At 37.5% G+C, this 25,643-nt stretch overlaps 1 non-coding gene across 1 annotated transcript; it reads left to right on the top strand.

Moving 5' to 3' along the window:
- The first annotated feature begins 1,679 nt into the window (after positions 1 to 1,679).
- Positions 1,680 to 1,774, top strand: LOC133680691 (U6atac minor spliceosomal RNA). Its single transcript, XR_009836372.1, has one exon. It is a non-coding gene; the product is annotated as a U6atac minor spliceosomal RNA (small nuclear RNA).
- The last annotated feature ends 23,869 nt before the right edge of the window (positions 1,775 to 25,643 follow it).

A 25,643-nucleotide genomic window follows, 5' to 3' on the forward strand; every position in this document is an offset into this window, starting at 1 on the left:
ACGCAAACTCTTGCGTAACTAAGCCTTTTACGCAACAATGTCGTATGATCCGCATGAAGGGGGACTCCAATAGCACTCGCTACACAGCTCAGCCCCTTAATAGTCCAATACTCGAGAGGGACATTATACAGCCTAACCCATACCGGAACTCTTGCCAAATCATCTTTCAAAAATTGCATGTTCGGTTGCCAACGTTTAAGCACCAAAGGCCTGTTTGCCATGTGCCATGGGGCTCTTTCCAGCACATTAATGGCATGATCAACCGAATCAAAGGTGAAGATGAAGAAGCCATTATCCGAAGACAAAACTTCTGATAGACCGTAGGAGCTCCATATTCTTTTGGCAATAGAATTAACCACGGGATACGGTAATTTCTGCCCCACAAAATGACCAACTAGGGTGGATTTCCAAAATTCACAGCCATCTTCAAACACATCAAGAGGAGGAGCTACTGTCACATGACCATCAGTCATAGTAGGGGGAGCAAAGTGCAGATTACGGACTGAACTAATGCCAAGGGTCTTGCTACCCTCATTGTCATCAACACCAGAACCCTTCAAAGCATTTAAAAAATTCAATTTGGGTCTAGGTTTTAGTTGTTCTTGTTGATGAGACCCTACCTTCACCTCATCAACTTTAGAACCCAACACATGGTTCATTTCTGGAACAACATTAGAGGCTTGGGCAGTAGAGTGTTTCTCTATACTAGCATCAGAATCAGCTTGAAACTGAGAAATCCTCATCCCATGGCTATTCAACATATCTTGCAGTTCTAATCTTAATGTATGTCCAGACTTAACTTGATTATGTTGTTCAATGTGAGAGCTAACCATTGGAACATTTTCCACAGAAGAACATAGAGACATTATGGTAGCATACAAATATTAGAGAGAGCAAAATTCTAATAAGATAAACTGAGTCCAAGAAGCAACCTAAGCTCAGAAATAACAGAATTACAAGGCCAATATCTCCCAATACACTGATTGTAACAAAAATCCGTTCGGTCAAGACGTAGAGTAGGTTCCAAAGAACAACATACTCAAATATGGTAACGATCCAACGGTGAACAAAGGAGATCAAGCTACGACAAACCACTCTGGAACTAGCAAGAAAATTGAAACTTTTCCAAAGAACTGTGATTTAATCTTCACATATGGCAAAGGCCTTCATGTCTATGACAGCCATAACAGAAATCATGAAGAAAATCCATGCAATATGCTGCAATTTCACCACTTCTCTATAGTTCCAGAACTGAAAATGCAGAATAGTAGAAATATTGCGAGATCAATATCTCTTACCTCGTTGATTGGATAACAAATCCGTTCGGTCAATGTTGAGAGAAGGTTGGAAGGAACAACATAGTAAAAAATGAGAATAATCCAACGGTGGACGGAGTAGATGAGCTCAATATCAAGAAAGAATAAATTCAAAGGGCTATAGGCTGATTGATATGGTGGCTTGAAAGGCAAATAAATTGCAAGTAAAAGCCACTATGATCAAATAAATTGCGAGATCAATATCTCTCACCCATTGATAATCAGTTTTTAATTAATTTAGTTGGGACTTTAATCTCTAGAAGGTAGGAATTTGTTGTATTTTCCTTCCAATTATTGAAGGTGGAGCTGGTTTACTTCTTTCATTATGCGTGACTACCAGTTACAACATTCATACTAAGCAAATGATTTCTTGGCAGGAGAGATGGTTGGCATCTCCCCTGACAGGGACGGGAACAGCTTTTGGCCAGATCTTATTGCTAAATAAGGGAGGATTATTTAATGCTTTCCCTAACTAGGAAAGTAATTAAATAAGCAATAAAGAAGGAAATTTGTTTTCTTATTTTTCCAAGTTAAATAAATAAATCCAAGCTAATCAAGGACATCAAAGGGGGAAGCAACACAAATTTTCCAAATCAAATTTCTCCTAGTTTATTTGGGACTTCTTAAGGGTGACAAATCTGATTCTAGCATATCTAGGATGATAATTTTTGGATTTTTATTATTTTCTTTGGGTTATTATTACTTGTTTGGGTCAGTTGTAAGTGGGCTTCATATAAGTCCACCTAAGGGGGGTTCATTAGGGTTTCTTTAAGACTAGAGTAAGTATAAATAAAGGCATAACCAAACATGTAAGGTTAGACAATTCAGATTAATAAAACTTTTAATTTGCCAAACTTTGTGTGTGTGTGTGTGTGTTGGTGAGATAATCTCCCTTTCATGGTTCTCTAAAGAACTAAAAACCGACTTATCGAAGAACAACTGTCTTCGTGGCGCCATCCTTATACTTCTCGTTCGCGAATCAATATTCGTTGGGTGGGAGTTTTCCGTTTCCAATAGTGTTGGTGCTTAGGTACAAGTTATCTTTGTATCAAACTCCTATCAATCTTGATTTACTTGGCTTTCCGGGAATTCGGTCTTTGCGCGTGGATTGCGTGACCACGTGATCACGAGCAATGGATTGAGTCAGATGCTAAAAGCCTAAAACTGATACGATGCTGGCAAGTTCAAATTCGAATTTTGACATAAAAGGTGCAACTATCCAGTTTTACAGCAACAATCATAATTCTTAATCCAACCGTTGTATCGCGTTGAACTTTGAATGCGAGGTAGGAAAACATGTTAGAAAACGCCACATACACTCTCAGCCGGATCCAATGGTCAGATCGAGAAGTATGACTGTTTCTATAAAACTGGATAGTTTCACTTTTTATGTCAAAATCCGAATTTGACCTTGCATGGTTCGTATCATTCCCTCTCTCTCTCTTCAAGACGATTAGTCCTCAAATCACCAACAAGTTGAATGGACAATTGCTTAGCCTCTTTTTGAAGCCTTTGGAGTTCTTTTTTGGCCACCAATTGTTGCCAACAACTTTGGATGAAAGTAGTAGCTGTTTTATTTTGTATATCATCATGGCAACGCTTCTCTCTCTCTCTCTCTCTGAATCTTGCTGGGCATTGACTGTTGTCGTTAACACATCAAGTTCTTGCTTCATCTCCCTTGTAATATGTGATAGACTCTTGGATTCTTTTTTTAGAACACTAATCTCTTTATTTCTCTCCACTTGATACCACCTCTCCTTTTGAATCCTCCTTTTCTTTTGCCATAACAGCTCATCAGAATACATGAAATCTCTTTGGTTTCTAGGCTCCCTAAAACCTTCCCGATGGCCTATCATCCCATCCTTAAAACCACCATCACCAATATCATCAACATCCTCCACAAAATCCTCATAATTAGCCCACCTTGCCCTTTTGGCCCCACTGCCATTGTTAGATTTGTGTTCAGCCCCAACCTTTCTCACGTCTTGGGTACATGTGTTCCCGCCACGTTACCATGTTTTTCCCACCTTCTCAAGTCTGTCACACATGTTCCCCATCATGAAATTCATTCTTTCCATCATCTTCGTTGTGGTTTGCATTTGGAATTTAAATTCTACATCGTGAGGAGGTGGTGTGTTGTTTTGATCTGACATGATAGTACCTGCAAAAATTGGTTAGTGGTAAAAACAATATCATCACGTTGCTCGTGTTTCACTCAAACACTCTTAATATCCTCACACGCTAACACCTCTCGTCTCACCTTCTTGTGGTTCTTGCAGAACTGAAACCAACACCAAATAGAACCAATCTTAGCAGCACAATCCAAATATATACATGACAAAAGAAGCAATAAAAACCAAAAAATAAGCAAAAACAAAACTGTGATGATAGTCTTGCGAGTAGCAAGCGAATCTATCCGAAATAGGAACGAAACTGAAGACTCGAATAAAAACAGAAATGAAATATGCAAAATGATGAAACAACACCCAAATATTTTTGGATATGTTGAAAATGTGCTGCAAGAAATGAAAAAAACAGAAAGAAAGTGAATTTCATGAGTTGACGCGAAACAGACTCCTTTACAACGAGTTAAGTCCGAATATGGAACCTAAAGAAAATGTTGACCAATTGAGATACAATTTCAGATATGGTGCGATGTCAACCCCAATATATAGAATATAAATTTTGAGGAATTTATGATAAGGTTTGATATACTGATGCAAAAACGTTATGAATCAGACCTCATTAGACCCGAAATTGAAAACCAAATCAAACAATACCCAATTGACCCCAAACTTAATATATGATGTGATTAAGGCCTCATTAATAAGAATATCAAACGTGAGCTAATTCCGAGTTGATTTGGTGCAATTTTCACTTGTTTAGTTTTCTGTGGCAGAAATTAATAAACGTCTCTTTGAATGACTTTTTTTGTTCTCTCTTTTTTCTTTTTTTTTTTAATGCTACTGATATATTTTAGACAGTAACCAAATGAAATAGCCAATTTTTTTTATATGCTGCAAAATCAAGGAGAAGAAGAAATTGGACACTAAGGAATTTTTGCGGAAACAACAAGAAACGAAAATTTCAGAAGGATATAACCTGATTAATGGAGCCAAGCTCTGATACCAAATGATGCGAACCTCGTGATCACATGGTCACGCAACCCACATGCAAAGACATCAATTCCTGGAAACCATGTAAATCAGGTTTGATAGGAGTGTGACACAAAGATAACTTGTACTGAGGCACCAGCACTATTGGAAATGGAAACCCCCACCCAACAAGTATTGATTCGTGAACGAGAAGTATAAGGATGACGCCATGAAGACAGTTGTACTTTGATAAGTCATTTTTTTCAGTTCTTTAGAGAACCATGGAAGGGAGATTATCTCACTAACACACACACAAAGTGCAGCAAACAAAATTTTTTATTAATCTGAATTGTCTACCTGACATGTCTGGTTATGCCTTTATTTATATTTACTCTAGACTTAAATAAAACTCTAATGGACTCCCTTATGTGGACTTATATGAAGCCCACTTACAATTGTCAGTATTAGCAGACCTTGGTATTGAAGCAATAGAAAGTGAAGATTGACCAGGAAAGTATTCCTCAATTGGTGTGTTGTCAGATGTCGAATCTATTGTTTGTGCATTATTGTTACCATTCTTACAATTGAAATTTGGATGATCTCTCAAACCAGGGTTGTACATTTGTGAATATGGATAATGATTTGGCCATTGAAAACTATTTTAAGCATTGACTTGTTCATGAAGACATTCCTTAAAAGAATGCAAAGTTGGACAATCATTGGTTGAGTGTTCATTAGTTTCACAATTTCGACACACATTTTAATTGACCATTCTTTTTTAATTCTAGTACCTCGACTTTTCTAGCTAAAGATGTAAATTTGGCTTGGAGGTCATGATCTTCCCTAAGGTTGTACATCCTCCACTAGACATATGAGGTTGAGTTTTACCTGGTGCCTTACAAGTGCCTATAGTGTCCTAATTTTGAGCATTTTAAGCTAGCAAGTCTAGGTACTCCATTGCTTCATCAAGGTTTTTATCTTTAAAACTTTCGTTTTACATCAATTCCACCATTTGCCTATCTTTAGGTGTTAACCTTCATAAAATTATGAAAGCAATCTCCATGTTTCAAAACCATGATGAGAACAGGTATTAAGCAAATCTCAGTACCTTTCCCAACATTGGTAAAATGTTTCTCCTGGTTTTTGAATGAAAGTGGTGATTTGTCTTTTGAAAGAGTTTGTTCTATGAGAAGGGAAAATTTTTTTTAAAAATTGTTGTTGCATTTCATCCCAAGCACGAATGGATCCTAACCTAAGATTTTGTAGCCATGTTTTAGCTTTATCTTTTTTTTTTGGTAAGTTGGCGTATGTATTAAAAGAAGAAGATACAAACATTATAAGGGGCATACCCCAGATTTACAATGATAACAGAAACATAAAACAACATATGGCTACAGGCTAGCAACCGACCATAAAACTGAAACCTCACTAGATTCGTTAGGGGAACCAATACAACCAGCTAACTAACAAATTAAGAATCTATGGTATTCACCCTCCAAGCTTGTTGGATCCTTTTGTTTTCATTTGTTGGTACGACATTCCTCATCAAATCAAGCTTATCACGAATGATACATTCGATTTGATTAAAGACCAAATTCGAAGTTCTAGACATTCCAGCAAAGATCCTTGCATTCCGTTCTTGCCATACATGATACACTGTAGCTGCAAAACTCAGTTTACGAGAAAAATTGACGAAACTCTTGCGATGCCAAGAGACAGTGGCCCATCGAATCCATTCATCCCAGCCTTTTGTCATTCTTGGAATGTCGCATCTGTCACAAACATCCCACCAAATCGCTTTAGTATAGGAGCATTCAAAGAACAAGTGGTTGTGATCCTCATTGTTGCGGAGGCAGAGCGAGCATCTATTGAGACCATGTATACCAAACCGATGAAGTTTATCTAGAGTTGTGAGTTTCTGTTGGACAACCATCCATAGAAGAAATGAATGTCTTGGAACAGCATTCTTGAACCACACAATGTCATGCCATTCACCCATCTGACGATGACGTCTTAGTTGTTCCCAAGCTACTTTGATCGAGAATCTATGATTTGGCGAATCCAACCAAACTATCTCATCCTTTTGCCCCATTTTAGGATTAGAATTGGAAGGAATAGCTTCTATAATGGGGTGCCAGCCAATAGCTTGGGTGGTAGGAGTTTTCCATTCTGAGTTATGAATTAGCACATTCACCTTCGCGTTCTTGGCCATACCTGAATCATAGATGAATCTTTCCCCGTAAGAATCCGCGAGTGGGCTGTGAGGATGCCAATTGTCAAACAATAGAGAGGTTGTCATTCCATCTCCTATGATGTACTTCATCTTCGGCCATGCTAAGGATCTGAGCTTTAGAATCTTTCCCCAAGCCCAAGAGCAATTCTGTGGCGTCTTGATTGTCCAGAAATTCCTACCTCGCAACAGATTGGATCTGATCCAAGTAAACCATATTGAGCCATCTGAGTCATTACACAGGTTCCAAATGTGTTTCAACAAAGCAATCTTGTTCCATTCTGTTATCCGTTTTATTCCTAGCCCCCCCTCCTTTTTTGGAAGACATACCTGATCCCAAGCCACTTTAGCCCCAGTAGTTCTCATATCTGAACCTGACCAAAGAAAGGATTTCATAATTTGCTCCACATTTTTAATTACTTGCCCAGGTAAGAGAAAGAGAGATGCCCAATAGACTTGTATGGAAAATAAAACTGAATTAATCAGTTGTACCCGTCCTGGATACGAGAGTGTTCGACAAGTCCAATGTCGAACCTTAGAGGTGATTCGATCCACGAGGCCCTTACAATAAACAGCCTTTAGTCTGGATGAGAGAAGAGGTACTCCCAAATATTTCATAGGGAGCTCCCCCTCTCTAAACCCAAGAATATGAATAATTTGCTCCTTCTCAGCATTTAACACACCGCTCAAGAAGATGTCACTTTTGTTTGGATTTGGATACAGACCTGATAGGTCTTGAAACTTTGTGAGCACAGTTCTGATCATACGAATTGAGTTTATATCCCCGTTGCTAAAAATCATCAAGTCGTCAGCAAAACAAAGATGAGAAATTTTGTCCTTCTTGCATCTCCAGTGGAACTTGAATTCTTGGTTGGCACTCATCTTGCAGAATAGCCCCGAAAGGATTTCCATACATAGGACAAACAAATATGGCGACAATGGATCCCCTTGTCTCAGCCCTCTTCCCCCTTGAAAGTAACCTGCAAGCTCACCATTGACGTTGATAGAGAATTGAGATGATGTAACACAAACCATGATCCAATCAATGACTGTTCTAGGGAATCCCATTTTTATTAACATAGCGTCAACGAAATCCCAACGCACCGAGTCATAAGCCTTCATCAGATCAACTTTCATAGCACAACGAGCAGGTCCCGTAGATTTATGATAGCCTTTCATTAGTTCCGGAGACAAAAGAATGTTATCACTGATTCTCCGTCCTGAGATAAAAGCAGTCTGATATGGACCAACTAAGGATGGCAAAACAACTTTGATTCTCCCAGCTAGAATCTTAGCGATGCATTTGTACACTGTATTGCAGCAAGATATAGGACGAAAATCTGTCAACCTTGTAGGATTAGCAACTTTAGGAATAAGGGAAATGGATGTAGCATTCATTTCTTTAAGCATTCTACGAGTCTGAAAGAAGGATCTAACAGCGTTGATTACATCTTCGCCAACTATGTGCCACATTCTTTTGAAGAAACCTGCGTTAAAGCCATCCGGACCAGGGGCTTTGTTGTTCTTCAAACTAAACATAGCATGCTTAATCTCCTCCCTTGTTACATCTTGTGCGAGTAGATGCTGTTGCATTGAAGACAGTTTCAAGTTAATTGCCGAGTCCATCACTTCTTCGTTCAGAACCCTAGGCATCTGATCCACTCCTAACACAAGATGGAAGTATGCAATTACTTCTGATTTGACTGCCTCGTGTCCTTCGACAACCTCTCCATCCTCCCTTGTAAGTGATAGAAGCTTATTTCTATTCTGTCTTCCATTTACTGATTTGTGAAAGTAGCTAGTATTCTGATCCCCCAAGCTAAGCCATTGTATCCTTGCCTTCTGTTTGAAAAAACTCTCTTCAACCCTGACGGTAGAAGCGTATTTACGAACAGCATCCCTTTCTCGCATGCACAAAATTGGATTGTCATGCGCTGTATGCAGAGCCTGTTGAGCCTTATCCATTTCGTTTTTTGCATCTTTAACTCTATCTGAAATGTTGGAGAAGTGAGCCATATTGAAAAGTTTCAATTCCTGCTTTAGCTTTCTTAGTTTGCAACACAGCTGATACATTGGACAACCCCCCGAATTCTGATCCCATACCTTCTTCACCAAGGGCATGAACTCGTCATGATCCATCCACATATCAAAGAATCTGAATGGTTTCTTTATGTTCTGATCATTGCCAATAACCTTTACCACCATAGGAGAATGGTCTGACATACCCGAAGGCAAAAATCTCGCTTCCGATAATGGAAAGTTCAGATTCCACTTCTCATTAACAAGCACTCTATCTAGTTTCCGCATGATCAGATTCTCGAGACATTGGTTCGACCAAGTATAATGCCCCCTCTCAAAAGAATGTGGCACATAGTTGGGGAAGATGTAATCAACGCTGTTAGATCCTTCTTTCAGACTCGTAGAATGCTTAAAGAAATGAATGCTACATCCATTTCTCTTATTCCTAAAGTTGCTAATCCTACAAGGTTGACTGATTTTCGTCCTATATCTTGCTGCAATACAGTGTACAAATGCATCGCTAAGATTCTAGCTGGGAGAATCAAAGTTGTTTTGCCATCCTTAGTTGGTCCATATCAGACTGCTTTTATCTCAGGACGGCGAATCAGTGATAACATTCTTTTGTCTCAGGAACTAATGAAAGGCTATCATAAATCTACGGGACCTGCTCGTTGTGCTATGAAAGTTGATCTGATGAAGGCTTATGACTCGGTGCGGTGGGATTTCGTTGACGCCATGTTAATAAAAATGGGATTCCCTAGAACAGTCATTGATTGGATCATGGTTTGTGTTACATCATGTCAATTCTCTATCAACGTCAATGGTGAGCTTGCAGGTTACTTTCAAGGGGGAAGAGGGCTGAGACAAGGGGATCCATTGTCGCCATATTTGTTTGTCCTTTGTATGGAAATCCTTTCGGGGCTATTCTGCAAGATGAGTGCCAACCAAGAATTCAAGTTCCACTGGAGATGCAAGAAGGACAAAATTTCTCATCTTTGTTTTGCTGACGACTTGATGATTTTTAGCAACGGGGATGTAAACTCAATTCGTATGATCAGAACTGTGCTCACAAAGTTTCAAGACCTATCAGGTCTGTATCCAAATCCAAACAAAAGTGACATCTTCTTGAGCGGTGTGTTAAATGCTGAGAAGGAGCAAATTATTCATATTCTTGGGTTTAGAGAGGGGGAGCTCCCTATGAAATATTTGGGAGTACCTCTTCTCTCATCCAGACTAAAGGCTGTTTATTGTAAGGGCCTCGTGGATCGAATCACCTCTAAAGTTCGACATTGGACTTGTCGAACACTCTCGTATGCAGGACGGGTACAACTGATTAATTCAGTCTTATTTTCCATACAAGTCTATTGGGCATCTCTCTTTCTCTTACCTGGGCAAGTCATTAAAAATGTGGAGCAAATTATGAAATCCTTTCTTTGGTCAGGTTCAGATATGAGAACTACTGGGGCTAAAGCGGCTTGGGATCAGGTATGTCTTCCAAAAAAAGAGGGGGGGCTAGGAATAAAACGGATAACAGAATGGAACAAGATTGCTTTGTTGAAACACATTTGGAACCTGTGCAATGACTCAGATGGCTCAATATGGTCTACTTGGATCAGATCCAATCTGTTGCGAGGTAGGAATTTCTGGACAATCAAGACGCCACAGAATTGCTCTTGGGCTTGGGGAAAGATTCTAAAGCTGAGATCCTTAGCATGGCCGAAGATGAAGTACATCATAGGAGATGGAATGACAACCTCTCTATGGTTTGACAATTGGCATCCTCACAGCCCACTCGCGGATTCTTACGGGGAAAGATTCATCTATGATTCAGGTATGGCCAAGAACGCGAAGGTGAATGTGCTAATTCATAACTCAGAATGGAAAACTCCTACCACCCAAGCTATTGGCTGGCACCCCATTATAGAAGCTATTCCTTCCAATTCTAATCCTAAGATGGGGCAAAAGGATGAGATAGTTTGGTTGGATTCGCCAAATCACAGATTCTCGATCAAAGTAGCTTGGGAACAACTAAGACGTCATCGTCCGATGGTTGAATGGCATGACATTGTGTGGTTCAAGAATGCTGTTCCAAGACATTCATTTCTTCTATGGATGGCTGTCCAACAGAAACTCACAACTCAAGATAAACTTCATCGGTTTGGTATACATGGTCCCAATAGATGCTCGCTCTGTCTCCGCAACAATGAGGATCACAACCACTTGTTCTTTGAATGCTCCTATACTAAAGCGATCTGGTGGGATATTTGTGACAGATGCGACATTCCAAGAATGACAAAAGGCTGGGATGAATGGATTCGATGGGCCACTGTCTCTTGGCATGGCAAGAGTTTCGTCAATTTTTCTCGTAAACTGAGTTTTGCAGCTACAGTGTATCATGTATGGCAAGAACGGAATGCAAGGATCTTTGCTGGAATGTCTAGAACTTCGAATTTGGTCTTTAATCAAATCGAATGTATCATTCGTGATAAGCTTGATTTGATGAGGAATGTCGCACCAACAAATGAAAACAAAAGGATCCAACGAGCTTGGAGGGTGAATACCATAGATTCTTAATTTGTTAGTTAGCTGGTTGTATTGGTTCCCTAACGAATCTAGTGAGGTTTCAGTTTTATGGTCGGTGGCTAGCTTGTAGCCATCTGTTGTTTTATGTTTCTGTTATCATTGTAAATCTGGGGTATGCCCCTTATAATGTTTGTATCTTCTTCTTTTAATACATACGTCAACTTACCAAAAAAAAACATAGTTATGATGAAAAGCATAAACTAGAGATTAATAAAAGCAAAACTTAAACATTACAAAAATACAAAAAAAGAAAGCAAGAATATGATTTTGATCTGAAAACCAAGATGACTAAATACATGGCAAATGCCTCCTTTTATAGGCCAAAATTCAGAACTATTGATTGGTTGACAAAATATTTTGGGTTGGAACTTGGAGATGGGAAAAGCCCTTAATGGTTCTTTTGATGCTGGGCTACTTGAATTTGGGTTGATATGCAAAAAGTGAAGGAATTGATGCTGTTTATGGTCAGAACAACAAATGAATTTGAACCCAAATTTAAAGTCATCCATTGCATGTGAAAACAAGACTAATCTAGGTGGATTTCAAGTTCCAAACGGGTTCTTTCTAGATTGTCCAACCATGATTGCATTGGACTTAGTAAGAAGATATAGTTGTTTTAAATTTGGTCTGTTTAGGTTAGAAAGGTCAAAAACATGTGCTAGTTAATTTGTCTAGGTTAGTTTGTCAAAGTCTGTTTTTAGGGCTTGACTTCTGCCATGTTGAATTTTTCCTAACTTTGGAGGGATGTTCCAATTATAAATAATATAGTATCAGAATATGTAATAATGAACTTTTGGCCAAGATTTGAAACTTAATTTAGAGAATTAAGAAGTGTTCTTCCAGATTGATTTTGTGAAGAACCCTACCTGACTTATCACTCTTCAATCATAAAGAGTGTGGCGTCGATATCCTAGATTGATCTTTGTGGCGTCCAGATCGACTTATGAAAGTATCATTCTAGTCTATCCTCCATCTTATTTACCTTAAAATCACTATAATCCAGCCTAAACACCAAAAGAAAGACAACACAACCAAACCTATCCTTCATCCATTTTCGTCAGATTCATTGTTGCTGATTTTCAAATCATTCACGACACATCATTTAGGGAATTTAATGATACTTTAAGTGTACAATGATCATCTAAAGCCTTAATGAGAATGCACTTTTAAGTACTAATCAGTAGACTTTGTAGAGCATCCTCATCATTTTCAGAAATTATGGCCGAAGAAGATAACCAGTCGCTGCATAATGAGAATAATGATAATAATCGAGTTAGAACACTTAGAGACTACATGAATCCTACAAGAACGAGTGCACCCTCATGTATATTTTTCCCTCCTGATGCACATCTCACTTCAATTTTAGGTCAGACATTATTCAACTTTTACTTTCTTTTCATGGCTTAGATCTAGAAAATCCATATTTGCATTTGAGAGAATTTGAAGAAGTTTGTAACACTTATAATGACTTAAATTGTAGCATGAACACCATCAAATTAAAGCTTTTTTCTTTTTCATTAAAAGATAAAGCTAAAACATGGCTACAAAATCTTAGGTCAGGATCCATTCGTGCTTAGTATGAAATGCAATAACAATTTTTAAAGAAGTTTTTTCCGTCTCACAGAACAAACTCTTTCAAAATAGAAATCACCACTTTCAAGTTATTTTAGGACGTCCATTTCTTGCAACTTTTAATGCATTGATTAATTGTAGGAATGGACTGATGAAGCTATCTTTGGGAAACATGACATTGGAGATGAATATTTTCAACATTTGCAAGCAACCTGAAGATGATAATGATTTACAAGAAGTAGATCTTATTGAAGAATTTGTTTATGATTAATTTGAATCTTCCATGAGTAAAATTGAGTTTGATGAATCTGAAGAATTGCCAATGATTTATTTTTAGGAAGAAATCAAGGACAAATTCGGCCTCCATATTAAGGAAGATGAAGCCGAATTGGTCTGAAAACGTGTATTGCCCCTTCTCTTGATTTGCCTCTCCACCTTCGTTGCCATATTGGACCATGTCCTCCAATTCCACATAATGTTGTAATTTTACAACATTCGTAATGTCCCTATTCAGCCCATTTAGAAATCTAGCCACAGTAGCTTCCCGATCCTCAATCACATTGGCCCGAATCATGGCGATCTCCATCTCCTTGAAATACTCATACACGGACCTAGAGCCTTGATTCACTAAAATAAACCCTAATAGACCCTTTATATGGACTTATATGATGCCCACTTACAATTAAATCCAAATAATATAAATAAACCCTAAACTAAAAAGAAAATAATAATAACAATATTAAATCCAAATTTAATGTCCTATGTTAGGATCAGATTTACTGCCTTTTAGAAGTACCATATGAGGTAGGAGAATCAAATCTGAAGGTAGAATTAATTCTGAAATCTTGTTTCCTTGTTGTAGCTAGGATGAATAAGGAATTCTTGTAAGAAAAAGATTGTGAAACATTTATGAATACTTGTCACACTTGGAAACTATATTGCAACCCATTGATCCTTGTAGAACTAGGAGATTTCCAAAATAAGCTGTCACATTCTTGTAGAAAAAGAATCCTAGCCAAATAGGAAGTCCACAAATCAAAAGGAAGTAAATAATAAAATTCATGCAGCCTCTGTTGACCAGTAATGTGATCTCTTCCCGAACTTTGATTGACCTAAACTCTTAACCCTAGTTAGAACAACCTTGCTGGAGACTCCATATAAAATTACTACTCGATCCAGCGGTTGGATTGAGAATTATAACTATTGTTGTGAAATTGGACAGTTGTGCATTTTCCATCAGAATCTGAATTTAATTGTTTTTTCATTGCTCAGATGGTAACAAAAGATCCATTTGAGTATCAAGAGGAGGCTCTAATACATCTTATCCATGTGCAAGAGGAGCCCAATACAACTTTATTTGGGCCATGAGGTGAGGTTATCAATACAACTTGGGAACCACATGAGTGACTACCTTTTCCTTTTGTTTCTTGGATTAATAGGCTGCATGAAAGGTTATTATTAATAAGTCTTAAATCAGTTCTGTAATATTTTATTTCCTTCTCTTCTTCTCATGGTTGAACATGGATTTAATATTAGAAGCTTTATTTTACTTTGTTAGCTACAATCCGAAGCTTATTTGGGCTTAATTAATACTTTGTTTTCAATTAGAATCCAATGCTTGTTTGGATCAGGTTATGGGCTTTTCAATTTAGGGATTTTTGGGTCAGTTTTTAGTAGACCTCATATAAATACATATAAGGGATCCATTAGATTTAATTTTTCAAGAAATGTGTTAAACTCATGTAACCAAAATTTCAGCAGCCATTGATGAATATTACTTTTAAATTTTTCAGTTTTAACATGTGAGAGTGATTCTTGCATTCTTCAGTTCTTGAACAAACTGAATCTGACTTATCGAGGATTAACTGGCTTCCTGGCGTCATTCTACTCATTCCAATAGTGTTGGTGACTTGAGGCAGATTTTCATTTGTCACACTCCTATCGGATCTATTTCGGCTTTTCGGGATCAGATCGCAATCTTGATTATGAGTTGCGTGATCACGAGGTTCGCATCACCTCCCCAACAACAGAATATGCAATCTCCTAATCACTACAATCCTCTAAAGGTGACATCTCCTCACTTTCAGATCACAATCTTGATTGTAGCTTGCATTTGGAATTTAAGTTCTCCATCAGGAGGGGGTGGTGTGTTCTTTCTATCTGACATGATAGTACTTGCAAGAATTGGTTAGTGGTAAAAAAAAATCCTCACAGCGCTCGTGTTTCACTCAAACACTCTTAATATCCTCACATGCTCACACCTCTCGCCTCGCCTTCTTGCGGTTTTTGCGCAACTGAAACCAACACCAAATAAAACCAACTTGGCAGCGCAATCCAAATATATATATATATATATATATATATATATATATATATATATATATATATATATATATATATAAAACCAGAAAACAAGCAAAACAAAAGTGCGATGATAGTCTCACGTGTAGCAAGCGAGCTATTCGGAATATGAACGAAACTGAAGACTCGAATAAAACAAAAACAAAAATATGCAAAATGATGAAACAACACCCAAATATGTTGGATATGATGGAAATAAACTGCAAGAAACGAATACAACAGCAAGAAAGGGAATTTCAAAAGTTGACGCAAAACAGACTCGTTTACGACGAGATAAGTCTGAATCTGGAACCTAAAGTAAATGATGTCCAATTGAAATAAAATTTCATATATAGTGCTATATCAACCCAAATAGACAGAATATACATTTTGATCAATTCACGATAAAGTTTGATATACTGACGCAAAAACGTTATGAATCAGACCTGATCAGACCCGAATTAGAAACCCAAAGCAAACGATATCTAATTGACCCCAAAATTATTATATGGCGCGACTAGGACCCCAATAATCAGATTTTCACATTTGAGTTAATTCTGAGTTGATTTGATCCAATTTTCTCTTGTTTAGTTTTTTGTGGTACAATCCAATAAACGTTTTTTTGAACGATTTTTTTTATTTTGCTTTTCTCTTTTCTTTGTTTTTTTTTTTTGGTTTGATGCTACTACTATATTCTGAACAGCAAAACAATGAAATAACAATTTCTTTTTATATGCCGCAAATTCAAGGAGAAGAATAAATTGGATACTAAGGAATTTCTGCGGAATCAACAAGAAACGAAAATTTTAGAAGGATATAACCTGATTAATGAAGTCAAGCTTTAATACCAAATCATGCAAACCTCGTAATACGTGACCACGCAACCCCCATGCAAAGACACTTATTCCCGAAAAGCCAAGTAAATCAGGTTTGATAGGAGTGTAACACAAAGATAACTTGTACCTAGGCACAAGCACTATTGGAAACGGAAACCCCCACCCAACGAATTTGATTCGTGAACGAGAAGTATAAGGATGACGTGAGAAAACTAAACAAGGAATAGATTCAGAGAGAGAGAGAAGAGAGAAAGAGAGAGAGTGTGGTGCTGTCGGAGCTACATCTTCTCCGTCCACCGTTGCATTGTTCTCATTTCTGACTATGTTGTTCCTTCCAACCTTCTCTCAACATTGACCGAACGGATTTGTTATCCAATCAACGAGGTAAGAGATATTGATCTCGCAATATTTCTACTATTCTGCATTTTCAGTTCTGGAACTATGGAGAAGTGGTGAAGTTGCAGCATAGTGAATGGATTTTCTTTATGATTTCTCTTATGGCTGTCATAGACATGAAGGCCTTTGCCATATGTGAAGATTAAATCATAGTTCTTTGGAAAAGTTTCATTTTTCTTGCTAGTTTCAGAGTGGTTTGTCGTAGCTTGATCTCCTTTGTTCACCGTTGGATCGTTACCATTTTTTAGTATGTTGTTCTTCGAAACCTACTCTACATCTTGACCGAACTGATTATTGTTACAATCAGTGCGCTGGGAGATATTGGCCTCGTAATTCTGTAATTCTCTTCTTCCTTCATGAACTAATCTGCATCTTGTTGTTTATGAGTTAGGTTGCTGTTATTTCTGAGCTTAGGTTGCTTCTTGGCCTCAGGTTATCTTATTAGAATTTTTCTCTCTCTAGTATTTGTATGCTACCATAATGTCTCTATGTTCTTCTGTGGAAAATGTTCCAATGGTCAGCTCTAACATTGAACAACACAATCAAGTTAAGTCAGGACATACATTAAGATTAGAACTGCAAGATATGTTGAATAGCCATGGGATGCGGATTTCTCAGTTTCAAGCTGATTCTGATGCTAGTATAGAGAAACACTCTACTGTCCAAGCGTCTAATGTTGTTCCAGAAATGAACCATGTGTTGGGTTCTAAAGTTGATGAGGTGAAGGTAGGGTCTCATCAATAAGAACAACTAAAACTTAGACCCAAATTGATTTTTTTTAAATGCTTTGAAGGGTTCTGATGTTGATGACAATGAGGGTAGCAAGACCCTTGGCATTAGTTCAGTCCGTAATCTGCACTTTGCTCCCCCTACTATGACTGATGGTCGTGTGATAATAGCTCCTCCACTTGATGTGTTTGAAGATGGCTACGAATTTTGGAAATCCACCCTAGTTGGTCATTTTGTGGGGCAGAAATTACCGTATCCGGTGGTTAATTCTATTGCCAAAAGAATATGGAGCTCCTACGGTCTATCAGAAGTTTTGTCTTCGGATAATGGTTTCTTCATCTTCACCTTTGATTCTGTGGATCATGCCACTAATGTGCTGGAAAGAGCCCCATGGCACATGGCAAACAGGCCTTTGGTGCTTAAACGTTGGCAGCCGAACATGCAATTTTTGAAAGATGATTTGGCAAGAGTTCCGGTATGGGTTAGGCTGTATAATATCCCTCTCGAGTATTGGACTATTAAGGGGGTGAGTTGTGTAGCGAGTGCTATTGGAGTCCTCCTTCATGCGGATCATACGACATTGTTGCGTAAAAGGCTTAGTTACGCAAGAGTTTGCGTTGAGATAGATGCTTCGAAGACGTTGGTTAAGGAATATGATCTTCGCTGTCCAAATGAGTTATTCATAACAATTTCAGCTGAGTACAAATGGATACCGGAGCTGTGAACTCTAAATCTGCGGATAACAAGCAGAATCAGTTTCAGTGGCGGTAGTTGGTAAACGAAACAAGGGTTCTGTGAGTGGGGAGAATGCTCCCTTGGCATCTAAAGTGGGTAATTGTAATGAGAATGGTTGGTCAACATCTGGTATACATATGTCTGATTGTAATATGAATGATCATGCGGCATCAGATGTACGCAATGCTGCTTGTCATGAAGATGAAAATCCTTCCTCTCCTCTTGTCTTGAAGAGTTTACGAGCAAGGGGCTGCAAGTACTGCTTTAGATCAAGATATGGACGCAATGGGAGGTGATACAGATGGGGAACAAACCGATAAGGAGTTAACGTCAACAATCCTAACAACCCCTCAAACCCTGAATTCCACCGAAAGGGAAACTGTTAATCAGTTAGCTATTAAAGCTAGAGACTCTCTAGAGAAAAAGAAAAGGGGTTCAAAAGCCTCTTCAAAGAAGAATCAGAAATCTGGCTCCTCTCCAGGAGGCACGTCAAGGTAATCTTTGTGTTGCTGTTTGTACTCCTCTCTATTTTCCTATGATTATTGGATGTTGGAATGTTAGAGGTTTGAATGATCCTATAAAGCATTCAGAATTGCGTCGGCTCATCCATCAAGAGAGGATAGCTTTTTTGGTTTGGTTGAAACTCGAGTTAAAGACAAGAATAAAGATAATGTTTCTAAACTTCTTCTGCGTTCTTGGTCCTTCTTGTATAATTATGATTTCTCTTGTCGTGGTCGTATTTGGGTTTGTTGGAATGCTGAAACGGTGAAGGTGGATGTTGTTGGAGTGTCAGACCAGGCTATTCATGTTTCTGTCAGTATATTAGCTACCAATATCAGTTTCAATACTTCAATTATTTATGGAGACAATAATGCTTCCTTACGTGAGGCATTATGGTTTGATATAGTGAGTCGTAGTGAGGATTTTTTTTTACCACTAACCAATTCTTGCAAGTACTATCATGTCAGATAGAAAGAACACACCACCCCCTCCTGATGGAGAACTTAAATTCCAAATGCAAGCCACAATCAAGATTGTGATCTGAAAGTGAGGAGATGTCACCTTTGGAGGATTGTAGTGATTAGGAGATTGCATATTCTGTTGTTGGGGAGGTGATGCGAACCTCGTGATCATGTAACTCACAATCAAGATTGCGATCTGATCCTGAAAAGCCGAAATAGATCCGATAGGAGTGTGACAAATGAAAATCTGCCTCAAGTCACCAACACTATTGGAATGAGTAGAATGACGCCAGGAAGCCAGTTAATCTTCGATAAGTCAGATTCAGTTTGTTCAAGAACTGAAGAATGCAAGAATCACTCTCACATGTTAAAACTGAAAAATTTAAAAGTAATATTCATCAATGGCTGCTGAAATTTTGGTTACATGAGTTTAAACATTTCTTGAAAAATTAAATCTAATGGACCCCTTATATGCATTTATATGAGGTCTACTAAAAACTGACCCAAAAATCTCTAAATTGAAAAGCCCATAACCTGATCCAAACAAGCATTGGATTCTAACTGAAAACAAAGTATTAATTAAGCCCAAATAAGCTTTGGGGTGTAGCTAACAAAATAAAATAAAGCTTCTAATATTAAATCCATGTTCAACCATGAGAAGAAGAGAAGGAAATAAAATATTACAGAACTGATTTAAGACTTATTGATAATAACCTTTCATGCAACCCATTAATCCAAGAAACAAAAGGAAAAGGTAGTCACTCATGTGGTTCCCAAGTTGTATTGATAACCTCACCTCATGGCCCAAATAAAGTTGTATTGGGCTCCTCTTGCACATGGATAAGATGTATTAGAGCATCCTTTTGATACTCAAATGGATCTTTTCTTACCATCTGAGCAATGAAAAAACAATTAAATTCGGATTCTGATGGAAAATGCACAACTGTCCAATTTCACGACAATAGTTATAATTCTCAATCCAACCGCTGGATCGAGTAGTAATTTTATATGGAGTCTCCAGCAAGGTTGTTCTAACTAGGGTTAAGAGTTTAGGTCAATCAAAGTTCGGGAAGAGATCACATTACTGGTCAACAGAGGCTGCATGAATTTTATTATTTACTTCCTTTTGATTTGTGGACTTCCTATTTGGCTAGGATTCTTTTTCTACAAGAATGTGGCAGCTTATTTTGGAAATCTCCTAGTTCTACAAGGATCAATGGGTTGCAATATAGTTTCCAAGTGTGACAAGTATTCATAAATGTTTCACAATCTTTTTCTTACAAGAATTCCTTATTCATCCTAGCTACAACAAGGAAACAAATTTCAGAATTAATTCTACCTTCAGATTTGATTCTCCTACCTCATATGGTACTTCTAAAAGGCAGTAAATCTGATCCTAACATAGGACATTAAATTTGGATTTAATATTGTTATTATTATTTTCTTTTTAGTTTAGGGTTTATTTATATTATTTGGATTTAATTGTAAGTGGGCATCATATAAGTCCATATAAAGGGTCTATTAGGGTTTATTTTAGTGAATCAGGGCTCTAGGTCCGTGTATGAGTATTTCAAGGAGATGGAGATCTCCATGATTCGGGCCAATGTGATTGAGGATCGGGAAGCTATTATGGCTAGATTTCTAAATGGGCTGAATAGGGACATTACGAATGTTGTAGAATTACAACATTATGTGGAATTGGAGGACATGGTCCATATGGCAACGAAGGTGGAGAGGCAAATCAAGAGAAGGGGCAATACATGTTTTCACACCAATTTGGCTTCATCTTCCTTAATATGGAGGCCGAATTTGTCCTTGATTTCTTCCTAAAAATAAATCATTGGCAATTCTTCAGATTTATCAAACTCAATTTTACTCATGGAAGATTCAAATTAATCATAAACAAATTCTTCAATAAGATCTACTTCTTGTAAATCATTATCATCTTCAGGTTGCTTGCAAATGTTGAAAATATTCATCTCCAATGTCATGTTTCCCAAAGATAGCTTCATCAGTCCATTCCTACAATTAATCAATGCATTAAAAGTTGCAAGAAATGGACGTCTTAAAATAACTTGAAAATGGTGATTTGTATTTTGAAAGAGTTTGTTCTGTGAGACGGAAAAAACTTCTTTAAAAATTGTTATTGCATTTCATACTAAGCTTTAATTTGATGGTGTTCATGCTACAATTTAAGTCATTATAAGTGTTACAAACTTTTTCAAATTCTCTCAAATGCAAATATGGATTTTCTAGATCTAAGCCATGAAAAGAAAGTAAAAGTTGAATAATGTCTGACCTAAAATTGAAGTGAGATGTGCATCAGGAGGGAAAAATATACATGAGGGTGCACTTGTTCTTGTAGGATTCATGTAGTCTCTAAGTGTTCTAACTCGATTATTATCATTATTCTCATTATGCAGCGACTGGTTATCTTCTTCGGCCATAATTTCTGAAAATGATGAGGATGCTCTACAAAGTCTACTGATTAGTACTTAAAAGTGCATTCTCATTAAGGCTTTAGATGATCATTGTACACTTAAAGTATCATTAAATTCCCTAAATGATGTGCCGTGAATGATTTGAAAATCAGCAACAATGAATCTAATGAAAATGGATGAAGGATATGTCTGGTTGTGTTGTCTTTCTTTTGGTGTTTAGGCTGGATTATAGTGATTTTAAGGTAAATAAGATGGAGGATAGACAATTGGCATCCTCACAGCCCACTTGCAATTCTTACGGGGAAAGATTCATCTATGATTCAGGTATGGCCAAGAACGCGAAGGTGAATGTGCTAATTCATAACTCAGAATGGAAAACTCCTACCACCCAAGCTATTGGCTGGCACCCTATTATAGAAGCTATTCCTTCCAATTCTAATCCTAAGATGGGGCAAAAGGATGAAATAGTTTTGTTGGATTCGCCAAATCACAGATTCTCGATCAAAGTAGCTTGGGAACAACTAAGACGTCATCGTCAGATGGTTGAATGGCATGACATTGTGTGGTTCAAGAATGCTATTCCAAGACATTCATTTCTTCTATGGATGGCTGTCCAACAGAAACTCACAACTCAAGATAAACTTCATCGGTTTGGTATACATGGTCGCAATAGATGCTCACTCTGTCTCTGCAACAATGAGGATCACAACCACTTGTTCTTTGAATGCAAGTTTATCCCACAACTCAAAAGATTAATTGATGTGATTAACTATTGAAATTGAGAATACATAGAAATGGCTAAAAGAAAAGATGCTGGTTCAATTCAAACTACAATACCATTCGATTATTGGGTTATAATTGGAGCTGTAGACCTTGAATTTAGGTCTGGTTTATATGTATGGAAGGCTAAGATATAGGCCTAAAACTTTCAAGGGGAGTCCAAGATTTAAAAGTGTCATTTTCGAGTAAATGGTAGCAACAACGGAGAAGTCAGAATCTGTCCTGCAGCCCAGACACTGTTTGGATTCAGCTCATATCTCGTGTTATAGAAGTCCAAATGAGCTTTGGTTTTTTTTCTTTTTCAAAAGCTGAGACAATTGCCCATAACTTTCATAAGACTAGATGTTCAAATTCTGATGTTAGGAATGACGTTTTGGCCAGCCAACAATAGCCAACAATGTCAAAAACCAGCCACCAAGTCAATGGTTGGCCATCAACAAAATATTTTGTCAACCAATCAATAGTTCTGAATTTTGGCCTATAAAAGGAGGCATTTGCCATGTATTTAGTCATCTTGGTTTTCAGATCAAGATCATATTCTTGCTTTCTTTCTTTGTATTTTTGTAATGTTTAAGTTTTGCTTTTATTAATCTCTAGTTTATGCTTTTCATCATAACTATGTTCTTATCTAGTTTATTTATGTTCTTCTTCTTCATTATGTTTAGCTAAGTTTATCATGTCAAAGTGAAAAGATTTCTCTAATGGTGTTAGAATAGGTATATTTTAAACTTAACATGGACTTCAATGTTTATATCGAAGAAAGTTTGTTATTAACATGTCTTATCTTTTTATCTTACTAATTATTAATACCTTGCTTGTTAAAAGATTAATCTAGATTTGTGTTGTATTACACATGGTACAATAAATGCTTGATCCTTCATAGTCTTGGGCCGACATCGTTATTATGAGAGGAACTTGATTTGTTGTTAACATAAGTTAGCATCATGAATTCCTGACAATATTTAAAAGTTTGATGTTACTTAAATAAGATAATTAATATGATCATGTTAATAATTTATAATAAGCTATTAATGACAAATCATCCGATTGGAACCTCCTTTGTGTGTAGTTTCCAGTTGAGTAATAAAAAGAGTTTATATTATACTTATTTGAAATACCATTAGTGGATCCTTTAACCTTGACAACTGTTTTTATCATTGTTTAATATTCACATTAATCTTACATCTCAAAGTCCTCTTTAACTCATCATCACCATCATCATGATCATGATCATCATGATTATTATCATTATTATTATTATTATTTATAATTTATATAGTTCACCTCCCTGTAGTTCAACTCCAGTCTTGCCGGGTTATTTATTATTTTGACACTCCTGCACTTGGGATAAGACATCAGCTCTTTGATCGTGTCAAGTTTTTGGCGTCGTTGCCGAGGAGGTAAGTTGTTGTATAAATTATATATTTTCATTTATTTTCTTTTCTTTTCACTTTTATTCGTTTTTCTAATCTTTGTTTCTTCTTTCTCATTTTCTTCCTTTTCTTCTTTCTTTATGCACTTGCATGAGAGTTTGGACACGCACATTAAGTGGTAGACTTTCTAGGAAATCCTCATCTTGTTCTCAAAACATGGCCAACGAAGATAACCAGTTAATTCATAATGAGAATAATGAGAATAATCGTGTTACAACATTTAGAGATCATATGAATTCAACAAGAACAAGTGCACTTATAATGACTTAAATTATAGTATAAACACCATCAGATTAAAGCTTTTCCCTTTTTCATTAAAAGATAAAGCTAAAACATGGCTATAAAATCTTAGGTTAGGATCCATTCGTGCTTGGAGAGGAGCCAGATTTCTGATTCTTCTTTGAAGAGGCTTTTGAACCCCTTTTCTTTTTCTCTAGAGAGTCTCTAGCCTTAATAGCTAATTGATTAACAGTTTCCCTTTCGGTGAAATTTAGGGTTTGAGGGGTTGTCAGGATCGTTGACGTTAACTCCTTATCGGTTTGTTCCCCATCTGTATCACCTCCCATTTCGTCCATATCTTGATCTAAAGCAGTACTTGCACCCCCTTGCTCCTGTTTCATGTCTTCTCGTAAACTCTTCAATACAAGAGGAGAGGAAGGATTTTCATCTTCATGACAACCAGCATTGCACACATCTGATGTCGCATGATCATTCATATTACAATCAGGCATATGTATACCAGATGTTGAACAACCATTCTCATTACAATTACCCACTTTAGATGCCAATGGAGCATTCTCCCCACTCACAGAACCCTTGTTTCGTTTACCAACTACCTGCCACTGAAACTGATTCGGCTTGTTATCCGCAGATTTAGAGTTCATAGCTCCTAGATTCCTCTTACCCTCTGCCACCACTTTAAGATTATCAATGTTATTAGTAGCACATAGCGCTGTGGTGTGTCCAAAGACATTGCAATTACTGCACTTCGACGGTATCCATTCGTATTCAGCTGAAATTGTTATGAATAACCCATTTGGACAGCGAAGAGCATATTCCTTAACCAACGTCTTCGAAGCATCTATCTCAACGCAAACTCTTGCGTAACTAAGCCTTTTACGCAACAATGTCGTATGATCCGCATGAAGGGGGACTCGAATAGCACTCGCTACACAGCTCACCCCCTTAATAGTCCAATACTCGAGAGGGATATTATACAGCCTAACCCATACCGGAACTCTTGCCAAATCATCTTTCAAAAATTGCATGTTCGGCTGCCAACGTTTAAGCACCAAAGGCCTGTTTGCCATGTGCCATGGGGCTCTTTCCAGCACATTAGTGGCATGATCCACAGAATCAAAGGTGAAGATGAAGAAACCATTATCCGAAGACAAAACTTCTGATAGACCGTAGGAGCTCCATATTCTTTTGGCAATAGAATTAACCGCCGGATACGGTAATTTCTGCCCCACAAAATGACCAACTAGGGTGGATTTCCAAAATTCGTAGCCATCTTCAAACACATCAAGTGGAGGAGCTACTATCACACGACCATCAGTCATAGTAGGGGGAGCAAAGTGCAGATTACGGACTGAACTAATGCCAAGGGTCTTGCTACCCTCATTGTCATCAACATCAGAACCCTTCAAAGCATTTAAAAAAAATCAATTTGGGTCTAAGTTTTAGTTGTTCTTGTTGATGAGACCCTACCTTCACCTCATCAACTTTAGAACCCAACACATGGTTCATTTCTGGAACAACATTAGACGCTTGGACAGTAGAGTGTTTCTCTATACTAGCATCAGAATCAGCTTGAAACTGAGAAATCCGCATCCCATGGCTATTCAACATATCTTGCAGTTCTAATCTTAATGTATGTCCTGACTTAACTTGATTGTGTTGTTCAATGTTAGAGCTGACCATTGGAACATTTTCCACAGAAGAACATAGAGACATTATGGTAGCATACAAATACTAGAGAGAGAAAAATTCTAATAAGATAACCTGAGGCCAAGAAGCAACCTAAGCTCAGAAATAACAGCAACCTAACTCATAAACAACAAGATGCAGATTAGTTCATGAAGGAAGAAGAGAATTACAGAATTACGAGGCCAATATCTCCCAGCGCACTAATTGTAACAATAATCAGTTCGGTCAAGATGTAGAGTAGGTTTCG

The sequence above is a fragment of the Populus nigra genome, chromosome 19 (genome assembly GCF_951802175.1).
Source record: "Populus nigra chromosome 19, ddPopNigr1.1, whole genome shotgun sequence".
NCBI classification, from domain to species: domain Eukaryota; kingdom Viridiplantae; phylum Streptophyta; class Magnoliopsida; order Malpighiales; family Salicaceae; genus Populus; species Populus nigra.